Source organism: Malus sylvestris, chromosome 5, assembly GCF_916048215.2.
Source record: "Malus sylvestris chromosome 5, drMalSylv7.2, whole genome shotgun sequence".
Classification (NCBI taxonomy): Eukaryota; Viridiplantae; Streptophyta; class Magnoliopsida; order Rosales; family Rosaceae; genus Malus; species Malus sylvestris.
In genome coordinates this window covers 20,669,362-20,686,984 of record NC_062264.1, presented here as the reverse complement: position 1 = coordinate 20,686,984, position 17,623 = coordinate 20,669,362, and positions in this window count along the sequence as shown.

The following is a 17,623-nucleotide window of genomic DNA, read 5'->3' as shown; positions in this document are numbered from 1 at the left end:
GACCCCAAGATAGCTTGGTACAAGCTGCACGTCGACCCTGCTGCTAAACCAGTGATCCAAAAGAGAAGACATTTCGCACCCAAACGAGTGAATCATTGAAGCGAAAATCGACAAGCTATTGGAGGCCGAATTCATAGAAGAGGTAGCACACTCAACATGGCTTACCAACGTCATACTAGTAATTAAGAAAAAGAATGGCAAATGGAAGGTTTGCGTAGACTACACCGACCTCAACAAAGCATGCCCAAATGATCCTTATCTAGTTTCCCGAATCGATTTACTAGTAGATTCAACTTCTGGGAACTTACTAAACAGTTTCTTAGATGCATATTCTGGCTATAACCAAATAGCCATGCATGAGCTCGATAAGGAGAAAACCACATTCGTGATCGAGCGAGGCTCCTACTGTTACAAAGTCATGCTTTTTGGCCTCAAGAACGCATGAGCCACTTACCAATGACTGGTAAACATGATGTTCAAAAAACAATTGGAGTAACCATGGAGGGTCTACGTCGACGACATCATGGTGAAGGACAATCAGTGGTCAGACCACGTCGGCAACTTGGCAGAAACCTTTGACATCTTAAAAAATACAAGATGAAGCTTAATCATTCCAAATGCACATTTGAAGTATCTTCAGGCAGATTCTTAGGGTATCTATTAACCCAACTAGGAATTGAAGCACATCCCAAGCAGATTCGAGCAATCCTAAAGATGAAGCCTTCAACTACCTTAAAGGAGATCCGAAGCTTGACTGGACAAGAAGCCACACTCAACCACTTCCTCTTGCAGTTCACCTATCGATGCAAGCCTTTTTTCAAAGCAATCAAGAGAGCACAATGAGACAAATCGGATGATGAGTGCAAAAGAGCTTTCCAAGACCTGAAGAAGTGTTTCGCATCACTTTCCTTACTATCCAAACCGAAAGCAGTGGAAGATTTATACATCTACTTAGGAGTATCGGAAGTAGCATTGAGCTCTGCCCTCATACGAGAAAAGTTGGGGGCCCAACTATCAGTATTCTACACTTCTAAGGCTCTTTTCAATGCGGAAACCAGATATCCAAAGATCGAGAAATTAATTTTGATGCTAATTTTTACGGCTCGGAAGCTCATACCATATTTTCAAGCTTATACAGTCATCGTCATGACTCATTATACTCTACAATCAATCCTACATGGCCCAAATGCTTCTCAACGAGTAATGAAATGAGCATTGGAACTTGACCAATATGGCTTAGTTTACTGACCCTGCGTGGCGATAAACAGAATTCACGCCTAGCTTAGGCGACACAATAGAACGACTCAATGACGCCTTAGAGGCAACTGAGCACGCCCTAGCCACACCTGCTTAATCTGATAAAGACTTTTGGCATTTGCACGTCATCGGCGCATCCAACTACAAGGGCTCTGGAGCAGGCATTCTTGTCACCCCAGACGGCTCGACGCTCGAGCAGGCAATCATTCTAGGCTTCAGAGCATCCAACAATGAAGCAGAGTATAAAGCCCTACTAGCAGGCCTCAGGATGGCAAAAGACTTGGTAATGAAAAAGCTTGCGATTCGTTTTGATTCCTAGCTAATCACCAGCCAAACTACTGGGAAGTACATGACAAAACATCTGAAGATGGTGCAATACCTAGATAAGGTACGAAAGCAACTTGAGGTGTTTCAGACTTACACCCTCACTCAAGTTTCACAGGCAGATAAAGCATATGCCGATACGCTAACCGGACTAGGCTCTAGACAAGCCAAGCATAGAGGCGAAGCCAGCAGCCGAGGTGTCACATGTTAGTATAACTTCAAAGTGGCAAGATTCCATTACAGACTACCTGGTCAATGGCACACTCGCCATGGAAAGATGAAGTCTAGAAAACTTTAAACTAAGGCAGCATGCTACTACATTTGGAACGACATTCTCGTCTGAAGATCTTACACTGGACCACATCTCCGTTGCCTAACGCCTTCCGACGACCTAAAGGTTCTAACTTCAATCCACGAAGACTTTTATGGAAATCACTCCGGAGATTGATCATTTGCACAGAAAGCTCTTAATGCAGGCTATTACTGGCCTACTATGCATCAAGATGCTAAGGAGTTAGTACAAAGGTGCGACCATTACCAACACTACAAGCCGGTACCAGCACTGCCTGCTAGCGAACTACACCTGCAAATGAGTCCTTGGCCTTTCATGCAGTGAGCAATCGATTTGGTAGGGCCAATGCAGCCCGCTAATGGGGGCAGAAGCATAATGAACGTGGCAATTGACTATTTCACCAAATGGGTCGAAGTAGAGCCCATGACAACCATAACTCAGACGGACATAGAGCTCTTCATATGGAGAAACATCATTTGCTGATTTGGCATCCCTCAATCCATCGTCACAAACAACGGCTTGCAATTCGTAAGCAAAGATTTGGCGAAGTTCTTCCAGAAATATTGCATCAAGCAGCACATGTCCACGCTGAGGTATCCCCAAGGCAAAGGGTAGATTTAAGCATCCAATAAGATGGTTCTCGACTGCTTCAAGAAATCCCTCTCTGACAAGAAGGGAAAATGGACAGACAAACTTCCCGGATATCTATAGGCATATCGCACAACCAAACGACGACTAACCAGTGAGACTCATTTCTCTTTGGCATTTGGTTCAGAAGCAATCATTCCTCCCAATGTCATCGTGCCAAGTATGAGCACTCTGCTGCCAAGCATCAAGTAGAATAGAAAAGACATGGCCATAAACTTAGATTTGGCAGAAGAGAAACGTGAGAAGGTCATCACCCGCATCACGACTTACCAGCAGCAGCTCTATTCTAGCTACAACAAAAGGGCCAATATCCGACAGTTCCAGCCTGGAGATCTAGTCTTAAGAAAAGCCTTCATAACTACCCGCAAAGAAGGCTCAAAAAATATGGATCCCATTTGGGAAGGTCCGTACAAGGTTAGCAGAGTAGGCAGCAATAGTAGTCTTAAGAAAAACAGTGGAACACCTACAATTTGAGGCAGTACCATGCGTGACCTCCCACTACATCAAAGCCTGAAGAATAAGTGTCTGTTTATACTTAAAATATATGTAATTTCATCAAAACTACAAAATAGAATGACATATATATTATGAAGTATTGGAATATAATGAAAACACGGGGAACAAACATATAATGTGTGTTTATTTAGGTATTCAACAAGTCTTTTACAATTTATTAAAAAAATAAAATGAAAATGAAAGTTATCTATTTTCTTCTAAGTGAGTCGCAACCTATGTGGGTGCCTAGGTGGGTCTGGATGGGCTAGGCGGTCTATGTAGATGCCTAGGCGGTCTAGGCAAGTGCCTCAGCAGATCTATGAGCCATTTCTTAATTTTCAAATGCCTGGGCATTAATCGATGCTGTGACCAACCGCTTAGCGCCTAGGCATAAATTTTGAGAACATTGCTAATATCAAGAAAAAAAGGAGGTGCTGCCGATACACACCTTGTCAAGGCAACGCCAATATTCTTTCCTAGGTTCGCACCACCAAATGATACTATAGTCACCATAGCATCATGTGTTGCTATTTGAAGTGGGTTGTCAACTAGAAACATTTTCCATACCGTAGGAGATTACAAGCAATCATGCCGGTGCGGTTCAATCCTCATCAATCTCCCTCCCATATGTGAACTAGAAACATATTCCATATGTGAGTGATGAATTAGTCAAATAAGCCGATGAGCCTGTTACCCCTTTTGAATGATCACTCACATATTGTTGTAAACCTCATTGATTTGATTACTAAGCCTTGAATGAATTGCAAGACATATCTTAGGTTTTTATTTTCTAAATGAGTGTAAAGATAAATTTACATATTGAATTGGATTTTATAGGGTAGTTTAGGTAATAAATTTGGATTTAAAGAGATACTGATAATTTAATTAAAAACAATATAGGTGTAGAAAAAGATTATATGGGTTCAAATAAAATTTCCCTAAACATTTCTCTTTTTTCCTTCCTTATTTTCTCCTTTTGACTTGGTCCTTTTGTTTTTGGTTGGATAGTTTGACTTGGTCCCTCTTCCTTTTGGTTAGACCGTTTGTTGGTCCCTATTTATATTGATTTGAACATGACATCGTTTAAGACGTACAAACGGAGTGCTTAATATTTTAGATAAAAGAAACCACATAAAATATGACTTTCAATTCTTAAAATTACCGTAGCGCTGTTAAACAATGCATGGGGAGGCTTTTTCATACTCAAATTTGTATACTTTTTTCTAGTTATCACTACTATATATTCACGAATCTATCATGCGACATTTTCCGAATAGAAAAGTTTATTGTAGGCAAGTAGAGCTTTTATTGACACACCTCGTTGTAAGATCCCACATCGCTCAGGAGAGTGATCCTTATATGTATATTCCCATCTCTGGGCCGGGATGTGACAATTTGGTATCAGAGCCAATCCCTGGCCAGAAGTGTGTCGACGAGAACAACGGGCCCCTAAGGGGGGTGAATTGTAAGATCCCACATCGTATAGGGAAGTGATCCTTATATGTATTTCCATCTCTGCCCGGGATGTGACATGTATTGTCATTTTTTTCATGAATTATGAATCACAATAATATGATTTAAAGTGTATTGGTATTTTCTGTTAAAAATTTTTCTAAAAAGTTTTGTATGTTGCCCACTCAGAATATAATTCTTAGATCCGCCACAAGCACTAGGTTCTTACCCACTCTCCAATTACCACTTAACATTTTTAAAACATTAGTAGTTATACGTGATCACACACCGGGTTGTGAGCTCAATATCTTTCGAAATTTGTTGTTTTTGCTTAGGTTAAGTTTATGTTTCTAAGGTATATTGGCTACATTAGTTAGTGCTTCTAGGTATTTTTTTCAAGGGGAAGTTCATGGCTTTGAATCTGATGCAAGAATCTTTCTCCTCCTTTATAATAGATTGCACTTGCTTTTTTTTGGTTCTGGTCCTCTCTTTTCTTTTTTCATGCATGCCGGGACTCTAACCTTGTTAATTTGGAGGATGAATCTAATGCAAGAATCTTTCTCCTTTCCATAATAGCTTGCACTTGCTTTTTTTCGTGTTCCGTTCTACTCTTTCTTTTTTCATGTATGCTCACACTCTTAACCTTTTTAATTTGGAGGATGAATATGATGCAAGAATCTTTCTCTTCCCTTATAATAGATTGGCAATTGCTTTTTTTCCTTTTGTTCTGGTCTGCTCTTTCCATATTTTTCAAGCATGCCCGGACTCTAACCTTTTTAATTTGGAGGATGAATCTGATGCGAGAATCTTTCTCCTCCTTTAAATAGATTGGCACTTGCTTTTTTTTTTTTTTAGGGTTCACTCTTTCCTTCTTTTTTCACGTATGTTCGGACTCTAACCTTTATAATTTGGAGGATGAATCTAATGCAATAATCTTTCTCTTCCTTTATAATAGATTGGCACTTGCTTCTTTTTTCTTCCAATCCGCCCTTTCTGTTTTTTCAAGCATTACTCTTGCTCTAACCTTTTTAATTTGGAGGAGATATGAATCCGATGCTTTCTCCTCCTTTATAATAGATTGGAACTTGCATTTTTTTTTTGTTCCGTCCATTTACGCCCTGATTCCTAGATACACCAATGTCGACATGTGACAACAAAAAGTAGCGGTACAACAATACATAGAGTCAACTGGAATTCATACAGAATATACATCAGATAATCAGCGGAAACGAAACTACAATAATTAAAGGAAAAAATAAACCCTACTCGCAAGTGCACTACATGCTAACTACATCCCTTGAAAACCTCTTCTCTAACCGCTACCTATTAGTCTGCAAAACAACCCTACACCGTGGGAATGGTGCACCAGGTCAAGCAAAACTCATATAAGCTGCGAAACTCATGTGATTGACAATAATATAACATATGTGATTTAAAACAATATTTTACAACCCTTAAATAATCCTCACTCATAAATATCGATTGAATCAACACAAGCATCCAACCGTATTTTCTTTCGTACATACACTAAAATAATAAGGCTAGCACAATCACAACTTTCCACATTCCAGACGCACTCATTAATCAAGCAACCAAAAGATTGGATTCCAAACTTTCTCACGACAATCTAATAACTGAAATATACAAATATTGGATTCCAGACTTTCTCACAGCAATCTGAGTGGAGTTTATGCCTTACACTTTCTCATGGCTAACAAAAAGAATTCTAGGCCCAGACTTTCTTCATGGAAAACCTAGATTGGAGGTATTGGCAAGGGTTTTAGACCAACTCATGAAACCAGAAGGAAAGATAGAAATCTAGGATTCTAGACACTCTCATGGAACCTGAATGAAAGTATACAACAACAACAGTCATTTACCTCTCAATTCACAAACATTTCAAATATACATACATATACATTTCATAAAGCATATCATTAACTGAGTAACAACTTTGGAGCAAAAAATAATCCCAAAAATTTAGAAGGTGACACATGGACTTTTTACTCAAGAAAGATAAGATTGCCCTCATTAAATGGGTAGACATATTTATATTCCCATGCGTACCTTAGCATCCCTGGAAGTGCAGGCAGTAGACTACAACTGTTCAAGGATCCCATACTCGTGGCGTGGAAAAGTCAAAGAGTTTAAAGATAGGATTAATTACTAAATCTTACCTTTAATACATTCCCAATTGAAGACCAACTCTATCAAGTAAGGAATCTTATCACAATCAACGAGGGATATCTCCATCATCATTCCAAGATATTATCTCTTAATTAATATCTTGGAAATATCATTTCCTAGCGCATTCTACGGATGACATAACTTGGCCAATAGAAGGTTGCCATGTGTAGGGCAAAATCCTACACCTTGGGCAACCACTACCTCCTATAAATACCTTCATCACCTCCAATTTTTGAGAAGCTTTTGCTCACATACAAAGCCCTAAACACTCAATCTATTCAAAGTTACTGACTTAGGCATCAAAGATCCATTGGCCAAACCCATCCCCCCACACCCCCCTGCAAAAACTCCTCGTGGGCTTTGGTCTTTGATCAAAGGTGTTGATTGTTTGTAGGTACAATTTCGTCAATATTGAAGACGATGAACTTTTTCCTACCATAATAACCATTTGTAAATCCATGTTATACACACAAAATATATAACAAGGGAATTTTATATGCAAAATACTTATCACAATATTAAAGTGAACTCACCAGGAGTCCAATGCACTTCTAGATTCCACACATTTGAATCTTCACGTAAAACAATGTGTACGTCACTAAGACATCACCTATCCCGATAAGCCAATAGTGCTCCAATAGAATCTCATATTGTCCACAGCACTCAACTTAGAAAAGTTATCAAGATGGACACTCAAAACGAGGCACAATGATACTTGCACGTAAATTGAGACGCACGTCAATCAGATACAACATCTCATCATGATGAGCAAAATAAGCTTCATCAAGCCTCAACAACATTCTATTCCAATTTTACAACAATCTAACAGTCGAATTGTCGTTAATTACGAAAAATCGAACGCTCGTACTCTATTATTTTTAATTTGGAGGAAGGATTTGATGCAAGAATCTTTCTCCTCCTATATAATAGAGTAGCACTTGCTTTCTTTTCTTTTTCTTTTTTTTGTTCTGATCCATTCTAACCTTTTCTGCATGCATGCTCAAACTCCAACCTTTTTAATTTAGAGGATGAATCTGATGCGAGAATCTTTCTCCTCCTTTATAATAATAGATTGGCACATGCCTCTGCTCTTTCCTTTTTTTTTTCACGTATGCTCGCTCTAACCTTTTTAATTTGTAATCTCCTCCACCAGTCAGTGGCGAAGCCAAAAATAGTCGGAAGAAGGGGCGGAATTTAAAACCGTAAAATGTCCCAAAAAATTGTAGACAATCAAATCCTTTTAGATAGTAGGCAATATTAATGTCGTTCATAATTAAGGTTAAAGGTTCTAAAAGACGCTAGGTCTAGACGGGTGGCGAACTGCCTAGACAGATTTGAGTAAATTTATTTATATATCATCTAACGCCTAGGCGGGAACCTAGACGTATTTGAGTAAATTTATTATGTATCATATACATAAGTGTCTTACACCTTAAAAAATTATACTTGTATTGAAGCTTCAATTTTATATTTAATTAAGCTTATTATTTAACATATAACATTCAAAATTATCAAAAATTTTATTTTAATAATTTAGTGAATATGATAGTATGAGAAAAGTACACTTCTTACAGTGAGTTACTATTTTTTATAAAACTCTAAACTCTAGATTAATAAAATTAATGCTCTGAAATCTTTTGTTAATATTAAAAAATAATTATAAATAATAAGAAAACAATTAGAAGTGGCTTGCAGCTGTATTTTCATTGGTAGCCACAACAAAAATGAAACTGTGCGTTTCAACTTAAACAGCTGGCCCCCTTCTTCTTCCTCACGAATCATTTGAACCGCCGCTTCTACAACGTAGCTCCGGCTCGCACCGGAAATGCCCATATTTCGTCTTATTTCTTTGCTATACGCCAATAGTACTTGGAATTTATAAAAAAAAAATGAAGACCTATGCACAATGGATGATGTACAGCAGCAGAGGAGCCAGGGGGAGTTTGCAGGTTTTTCGACTGATTAGATGGGCGGCTACTCGTTTCTGGGCTTCTTTTCTGGCGAGAGAAGGGACGATCGCCCCTCCTTGCTCCTCTGTAGCTTCGCCTATGCCACATTATCTTCAGTGGAGATGTCAAAATATAAATGTTAAATTCTAAATTAATGGCTTATATGGCAATATCAAATTTCTTTGTTCCAACCCATATGTTTTTTATTATTGTATTAAGCATAATGCTAGGTAGACCAATTTTTCAGACCAAATCTGCAAACTAAAGTAATAATCCAATCATCAACAATCACATCATATAATTTACAAAATATGATTTAAATAGATAGTTTCCTTATCTATTTATCTATGTATTAATGATTTTAGGCTCACCTTACAATTAAAACTTGTTTTGTTGCTTTATAATTGTTCATTTATTAGGACTCACACAATAAACTATTTATAAAAGAAAAAAGCCAACATCTTTATTTGCTGTTAAAATTGGCAGAAAATATTTTTGATGTCAATCCATATAGGAATGACGTTTCAGTTAAAACTTATTTCATACCTTCAAATCGTGTTACGTGGTAGTCTACCTTCGATTTGAAGGTTTGGTTGAAGATGTACCTTCGATTTGAAGGTTTGGTTGGAGATGCTCTTAGCAATGTCAACATCGGAATTTGAATTATTTTAGGTTACGTTACTGGATGTAAAAAACAAATGAAGATTGTATAAACAAAAGTAGTCCAAAAAAAGTTGAAAGAAACAACTGTTCTAAATAGATAATACATATATGTTGTAAAATCGACGGTATGTGCAGTGGAATAAATGAAACAAGATACAAAATTTACGAGGTTCCTCTACAGTCAGTGTGACCGGAGTACGTCCTCGGGGCAGCAGTGGTGCTTTCATTAAAATTTAGAATAATAGGAGTACAAAGATAACTCTCTCTACTATCTCATTTCCTCTTCCTCTCTTTTCTTTCTTCCTCTTCCTCTCTTTTTTCTCTTCCTCTTCCGTGAGTCTCTCACTACTCTTCCTTCCTTCACATGCTTTCATTTTATAGGAAAAAGTTATTGTAGCAAACTATTCACTTTACAAAATTTCCACAAATGAATAGTGAAAATACTGTGCATAAATAGTAACAGACTATTAATGTGGGCCATCCACATGTTGTGATCCATCCACATATTATTCACAACACTCCCCCTTGGATGGCCATAAGTTTTCAATTGACTCGTTAAAATCTTGATCTGTTTTGGATGCTCCCCCTGATGAATATCTCCCCCTAATTTCAAATCATTTAGGTTGATCGTTGATCATTCTGCTTCAGTCTCTTAGCAAAAAGAGTTGCCAAAAGAGGTGCTTTACTTGTTGTTAACTTTCCACAGGTTTGTTCTTGAACTGGGTTGAAGGACTTTCTACTAGACTTGCATCAAAGGTCTGAATTTACTCATTTTATCTGGAGCAGAATTTGATTCAAGGGTGTTGAACACTTGATCTTGAATCGGACTTATGATTTCTTCAAGGACCTTCGAAGTTTGATCTTGAATGAAATTGGACCATGAGGAGCTTCATGTGGCAAGTGATCTTCGACTTTGTCGGGGATGAATTAGCACATGTTTGTTACGCTTGTTTCCACATGCTTCAATGTATTATTTTCACTTGCTTTATCTGTTCCCCTTGCATAAGTGGTATTTTCCCTGATGTTCCCCCATGCATGTGTGGCATCTTCTCTTGTAGGATTTGTCCCCTAATGCAGGAGTGGAATGCAACCCTTGCATTTGAATAGTTCATCACTTCTTAGAGACTCATCCATGTGTGGCAGCTTCAGTGTAAATAGCCAACATCATATCAATAGTTGAAGATGAGTACTCGAGAACAATGCAAGGTAAGCAACCAAGAAAAAGGTTCTGGGCAGTCGGTTCCTTACTAGAAGTTTGAGTGGAGATTCCAACATATTGCTTTCTTTATCCTTGTCTTTGCAAGTAAGAACAAGGACAAAGGAAAAGACAGGGAGATTGCATGATATGAAATACTCTTACTCTCGTCCCTAATGACATGAGATAATCTTGCTCTGGTGTGACTTGTTTTGAAGAGGTTTTCTTGGAGAGGAAGAAAACTGAGTATTACGAGATGCTTTGTTGAAGATGCATTCTCTTAGATGAGGAAGAGTTAGACATTCTTGCAGGTCTGCCTTGTTATGGAGAACGGAGGTCGACATATATAGAGATTTTTCAATAGCAAATAGTGGTGGTGTGCCTTTACTCTTGTCAGCAACTGTGGTGTAATTAGAACAGTAAAATTTACGCGTTTTCAACTTTGTTAGAGATCTTTGACAAAGTTGCACGCGATATCTGAAAGAACTAAGATTGAGTCTAAAAAATGCCAATGAACTTCATTCAGGAAAATCTGGCTTTTGAAATTCGGAGAGCGGTGCCTCTTCAATCTCTAAACAAATGGCTATGTTGCCTCTTCTTTTATAGAGACATCAATTGTGTTCAAGAGTATGCTAAAAAAGTTACTGCCTGTAGAAAATTTCCCCTTCTTGCACTTCTGAGATTTTATTTGACCTCATTTTTCCTTCATCATTTCTAAAAATGGCTTGCCCATCTAACATTTGCTTAGATTTGAGTTTTATGAATGATATAGACGAGCATCGTCAAGATAATATATGGTGCCCGTTCTTCTTATCTTCTAATGGTCATCTTACGGTTGGGGACTCTATGATGAAGAATAACATAACCGCTACTATGGTAACTAGGAATCTTCTCACTCCAAAAGATAACAAAATCCTTTCAAAACGGTCTAATGAGTCAGTCGTTCAAGACTCTTTGGCTCTTAGTGTTTAATGTGCGAGCTTTGTATCCAATATGGGCCAACGCCTACTTGCTCAAACTCGCCAAGTTGAATCATTGATGGCTAAGGTTGCTAGTCTTAAACAAGAGATTAGAGGGCTTAAGCACGAGAATAGAGTGTTACACGTGCTTGCAAATAATTATTCAATGAGCATGAAAAGAAAGCTTGACCAGCTACATGAATCCGAAAGTCAGATTCAAAGTGATCACCAGAGGTTTGTTGCTAGATTCTGAAAGCAATTGATGAGTTTTGCCAAGTACTGGGGTGCCACATGATCAATCTTCAGTGCCTCCTCCTTTTGTGGTACTGCCGAGCACTAATGCTTCACATGAGCAACCTTTGTGAAGGCTTCATCCTGTTTGTTTATTTTAACTCATGTGTATGCACATATCTATAATTTCTCGGAGATATTAATAGATAAGCTTTATTTCATTCAATGTATTGTGCTAAATACAATAAAGCATATACTTCACTAAGATGTGGTACTTTTAGACCAAATATCAATTTATCTTTACCCTCACGAAGATAAATGATCTTTCTTAGTGTCTACATCATTTGAGTATTCAACTCATAATCTTCAATCCATATAGTTCTTTAATATCATAAACATCATGGATAAGATTCGTGTTGGTAGATTGTTTGATCTGCAGCTCGAGACAATATTTCTTTCAACACTTTATAATCTTTCTTAACTCTTCAAGAGTCTCAATTTAATATCATTAACCCTTGCAAGAGATTTTAGTGTATTGCAACAATATCATAATGATAGTACTCACTAAGGCAATTTATGTCATCCATTGGTATTGAGTACATATTTTATGATTTACCCTTCGGGGGCTTACTTCAAGCAATTTGAATCCTTCAGGGATTTTCTACACTTCATGACACATTTTTCTTTGGAATTTATACAGAGCAATTTGCTCCCATGTATACTTGAGGGATTTACTTATGAAGATATGATGTGGGCAACCCACAACCCTTCGTATATAATTCTCCATTCATGTGAACTTGTTTACAACCTTGTGTCATATCATGTGAATGTATTTCACTGTATTACAAATGCCCAATGTAACCTCCTTGGTTCAACATCTTTTGGCTATTTGTATTATATTCAAGTACATAGGTCCATTTTTCCACGTTCTTACAAAATTATAATGGAATTGCCTTTCTTCATTTTTTGGCCAATAATTTTTGTTGACAGAAAAAAAACAGGATTCAATATCAACACAGCTCATTGATGAATTTAGTAGCTACTTATAAAAACCAAAATTACCATTGGTTATCATCAATCAGTGATCCCATATTCTCATGTGCATGCGCATGCATAAAAGATTTTCATTTCTTTTGGATATTCATTGCTTCTTCAAGGGCATTACACTATCTCTTCCAGGATAGTCATAATTTAGAGAATGTGGATCATAACCTCTTCTTGAGCGTTATAGAGCTTGGATTTTAATCTCCACTTCTAGGAGTTGAGCCATTTAGAACCTATACATCTATCATGCTTCATGCATAAGACATCAGCATTCCCATGTCCACGAATTGTCCTTTCTGGGACGTGTATCCATGAGGCGACTGTCATGCTTCTGGCATGCAACAATTATGCTTCAGGAATGCAATAGTTCAATAGTGCCATATTCTTCCTTTTTGGGAAGACTGAATCTTTTTTAGTTTGAGGGTCTGCCACGCTTTAGGCGTGCAAAAGATAAATCATTTACTACTTCATTATTTTATCCAACAAGGACATCAATTCTTGTAGGCACATTTGCAACAAATATATGTGATTTAATGCATCTGGCATTTGATTGATACATTATTGCATCATTCAATTATTCTTACTTCATTTTCATGTTGATTGCTTTGTGAATCAAAATAAGACAAATTCTCTTCGTTCTTCTAGAACGGTCTTTTCTCATCATTCTTCTAGAATGATATTTTCTCATTGTTCTTCTGTAACGATATTTTCTCCCCCTAACAGTAGGAAAATTGTCTTATCAAAATAACAGTCTGCAAACCACGAGGTAAACATATCCCCAGTCAAGGGTTCCAAATATTGAATGATAGATGGTGTTCAACATCAATGCCCAATCCGCGATGATGTCTCATTTCAGTGCGTTGTGGTAGTGCAATAGGCACATAGATAATACAACCAAAAACTCGTAAATGTATAATGTTTGGCTGGTGCCCAAACACGAGTTGTACTGAGAAGTATTGATGGTTGGCAACATATCTCAACCGAATTAATAATGCATCATGCAAAATAGCATATACCCATGTAAAAATTGGCAATTTTGTTTTCATAAGCAGAGCGCGGGTAATCAATTTCATCTGCTTAATAAAGGCTTCTGCTAAACCATTTTGAGTATGGACATAAGGAACTTCTGGTCCTGATTTAATAGTCTATGGACTGAGACTCTTATGGCTTTTATTACAATTAAGTTGAGGCACTGTGGCACTTCAAACTTACGGTACTCATCAAGGAACTTCATGTCCTGATCTTCAGGATCAAGGGACTTCATGCCTGATGTTTCAGTATGATGGAACTTCGGGTCCAATCATTTTATATGATGAGGATCAAGAAACTGCAAGTTCTGATCTGTTCACGTAACTTCAGGTCCTTGTTATACTCATCGTAACAAAAGAAGTACAATAATAAATTAAAGCAATAGGCGGTAATTCCAGTCATAGTAAATAAATTGCATTTAAGTAAATAAAGATTGTGACAAGGGCTTTAATTCAGCACTATTCATATAAATCAAAACTTAAAGCAATAGGTGTTAATACCGTCCAAGATAAATAAATTGTTTTAAAGTAAATAGAACTTGTGAAAGTGTTTTAAGCCAACACCATTCACACACACACACACACACATATATATTCTTCTTTCTTTTCAGATGGTGCAATACCATCCAAAAGCCTTTACTTTTGTTTTTAATATTATTATTCTTATTCATTCACATGTTGTATCATTCCAAAAACTTTGGCCCCATTATTATTTTTCATTCAAATGGTGCAGATGTATCATTCTGCCTTTTCCATTTTTTTTTATTTCTTGCTTTTTCAAACTGTATCGTGCATTATTGCCTTTTTCAGATAGTGCCATGCATATTCCATAAACTTCCCCCTTTTTCTTTCTTTATCTGTCTCTACCAGTCTCGAAACCCAGGGCCAACTAGGTTGTTGTGGAGGTCACACAAAACCAATTCAATCTAAAAAGGCTATCAAAGACTAGCGTTGTTCTTGCATGGCCCAGAGAACATGGCATCGCAAAGCAAGAACCTCCCTACAGAGACAGATGATTGACGGAGGCACAAGAGAGGGAGGCCTGTGTGGAGTCAATCATGCCATCACCATCTCAGACAACCGAGTATTCATGGGAGTTTTCAAGATCCGTAAAAAACGACACGATCTGGGTTTCCAAATTTGATGAGATTCTTCTGAATCTCTGGAAACCAGTTGTCAAGTACGGGTTTTCTTATCTTGTGACGACTTCAGGTCATTGTAAATTTCAATTCTCACTGGAATTCGGTGAGGCGCTTCAGGCGTGGTGGATGAGATAGAAAATGGACATACCTTTTATTTTGTGAGATTTTGGCTAGTAGAGATTAGAGGTAGGTAATGCTTTACCGAATTTATGGTGTTGTGCTTTCCACTGACACAAGAGCTTTTCATGCTAATAACGTGTTATAAAATTGACGGTGTGTGCAGTGGATTAAATGAAATAAGACACAAAATTTACTAGATTCTTTTACAGTCAGTGTGACCGGAGTAAGTCCTCGGGGCAGCAGTGGTGCTTTCATTAAAATTTAGAATAATAGGAGTACAAAGATAACTCTCTCTACTATCTCCTTTCTTCTTCCTTTATTTTCTTTCTTCCTCTTCCTCTCTCTTTTCTCTTCCTTCCTTCACATGCTTTCATTTTATAGGAAAAAGTTACCATAGCAACACTATTTACTTTACAAAATTTCCATAAATGAATAGTGAAAATACTGTGCATAAATAGTAACAGACTATTCATGTGGGATATCCACATATTATTCACAACAATATAGTAGTTGTTGTGGTGCTAAATTTTAGGATTACACGCTTAGAGGAAAAAGGCTATTTGAGGGTATTAAAATATGGGTTTGTCTCTTTTGGGTTGGAGATAGTGTCTAACAAGTTGGAGCAATAACACTCTTATGGAGGTCCATACTAAGATTCGTCACGCTCACCACTATAAGACTAGAGTTTGGCGCGTAGTCTATAATCGTTTGGTTATGCCTGACCTCTGCAACAACGCATGACATGGACGTTTGTCATATCAATTGGCAGTTGCACTTCCCCAGTAGTCGAAACAATACTCACTTTTGAAATTAATGAATGAGTTATATATAATGTATTTGTTGTTAGAGCAATATTAGAAAATATGAAAATAATACAAGAATTTTGATGATAATAATTATAAAAAAAATCAAACATCAACTATGTACAAGATTAACATCAGACAATTTGAGAGAAAGTAAGAATAACTACAAACTTGGAGATTGAGACTTACATAAATGCAATGTCCTAAAAGAAAATTTTTCGCATTTACTCTTGTGCTTGTAGTTCGATTTTATTTTGGTCCTGAATAAATCCCGAATTCATGACAGTTTTAGAGAACTTAGCCATGTCATTCTCATAGAAGTGACCCCACTTCCACTCACATATAAGTGATCATTGATTAAGAAAACTTTGCAATATTCCTCTTATTTATAAGATATCACTGTCATTAAGTATAAATATACATCCTAAAACTTCAGTAGACAACACACTTCTCTTGTTAGGAATATTAAGATCCAATGGGTAGGAAATGGACAAGTGTCAAAAGATCATGAAGATAGTTAAGTTGGTTATATTGTTACTTAGAGTGTAAGCTACCAAATGATAGCATAAATAGCTTGTAACAAATAAGAAAAGATACTACAATTCTCAACAGATTTCTCTCTCTAATATCTTCGTTCTTCTACTTCTCTCTCTATCTCTTTCTTCCTTCTTGCTTCTGTATAACCTTCTTCTTCAATAACCTCTGATGGTTTACATGGTATCATCGCCGGAACAAGCATAAAAGCTTGCAAATTTGTCGATCTTGGTTTCGATTGCTTCCGCTACTGTGATTGGTTTCTGGTATATTGGTATATTGTTGATTAGTTTCTGGTATTTAGGGTGCCTTCTCTGTAATCCTCAGTTTGGTTCTTCAATCTTCAAAACGTGCCCATCAACTGTTTGTGGTTTGGTTTCTGTCAAGATTCTTTGTGATTTATTTACAATCTGCAACAATGGTGACAACTGCTTAGTTACAGATCTTACAATCTTCGATTACTTCTTTGATTTCATCTGTTTCAAGATCGGTAAATGTGAAATTGGATGAGATGAACTATTTGGCTTGGCATTTCCAGATGCAGCTCCTTCTTGAAGGCCATAGCATAATTGGTTTCGTTGATGGTTCAATGCCTTGTCCTACTCAATTCAGTCAAGATTCCTCTGATAATTCAGCAATTTTGTCTGGTGATTCCTCTACAAGGGTTCCAACTGATGACTACAAGATATGGAAGATGCATGATAAGGCGTTAATGCAATTAATTACTGCAACTTTGTCTCCTGCTGCAGTTTCTTTTGTAATTGGAAGCACTAGCTTTCAAGAACTATGGAATCGCCTTAAAGACCAATTTTCTACAATCACAAGAACAAGCATCTTTCAACTCAAATCTGAGCTTCAGACAATAAAGAAGGGTAATGATTCTGTCACACTATATTTGCAGAAAATTAAAGAAGCGGGAGATTTATTGTCTGCTACTGGTGTATTCTTTGATGATGATGACATTGTGATTCTTACATTAAATGGTTTACCTGCTGAATTCAATTCCCATAAGATATGTGATTATGGGGTAGTGAGACTGTGATATCATTGAAAGATCTTCGATCTCAACTACTTGCTGAAGAAACTTTGCTTGAGAATGGCTCTAGTTCATGTGTTATCTGCATTAATGGCACAAAGCAATAGTTTTCCTTCCAAGAATCAATCTTTCCCTAGTTCTGGTGTTAATCATAGCAGTTCTAATTCCAATGGTTACAAGGCATTCAACTACAACAATAAGGGTGGAAATCGGTTCAATTCCAACTTCAATTCAAAGTTTGGCAACAACAAGAATTTTCATTCG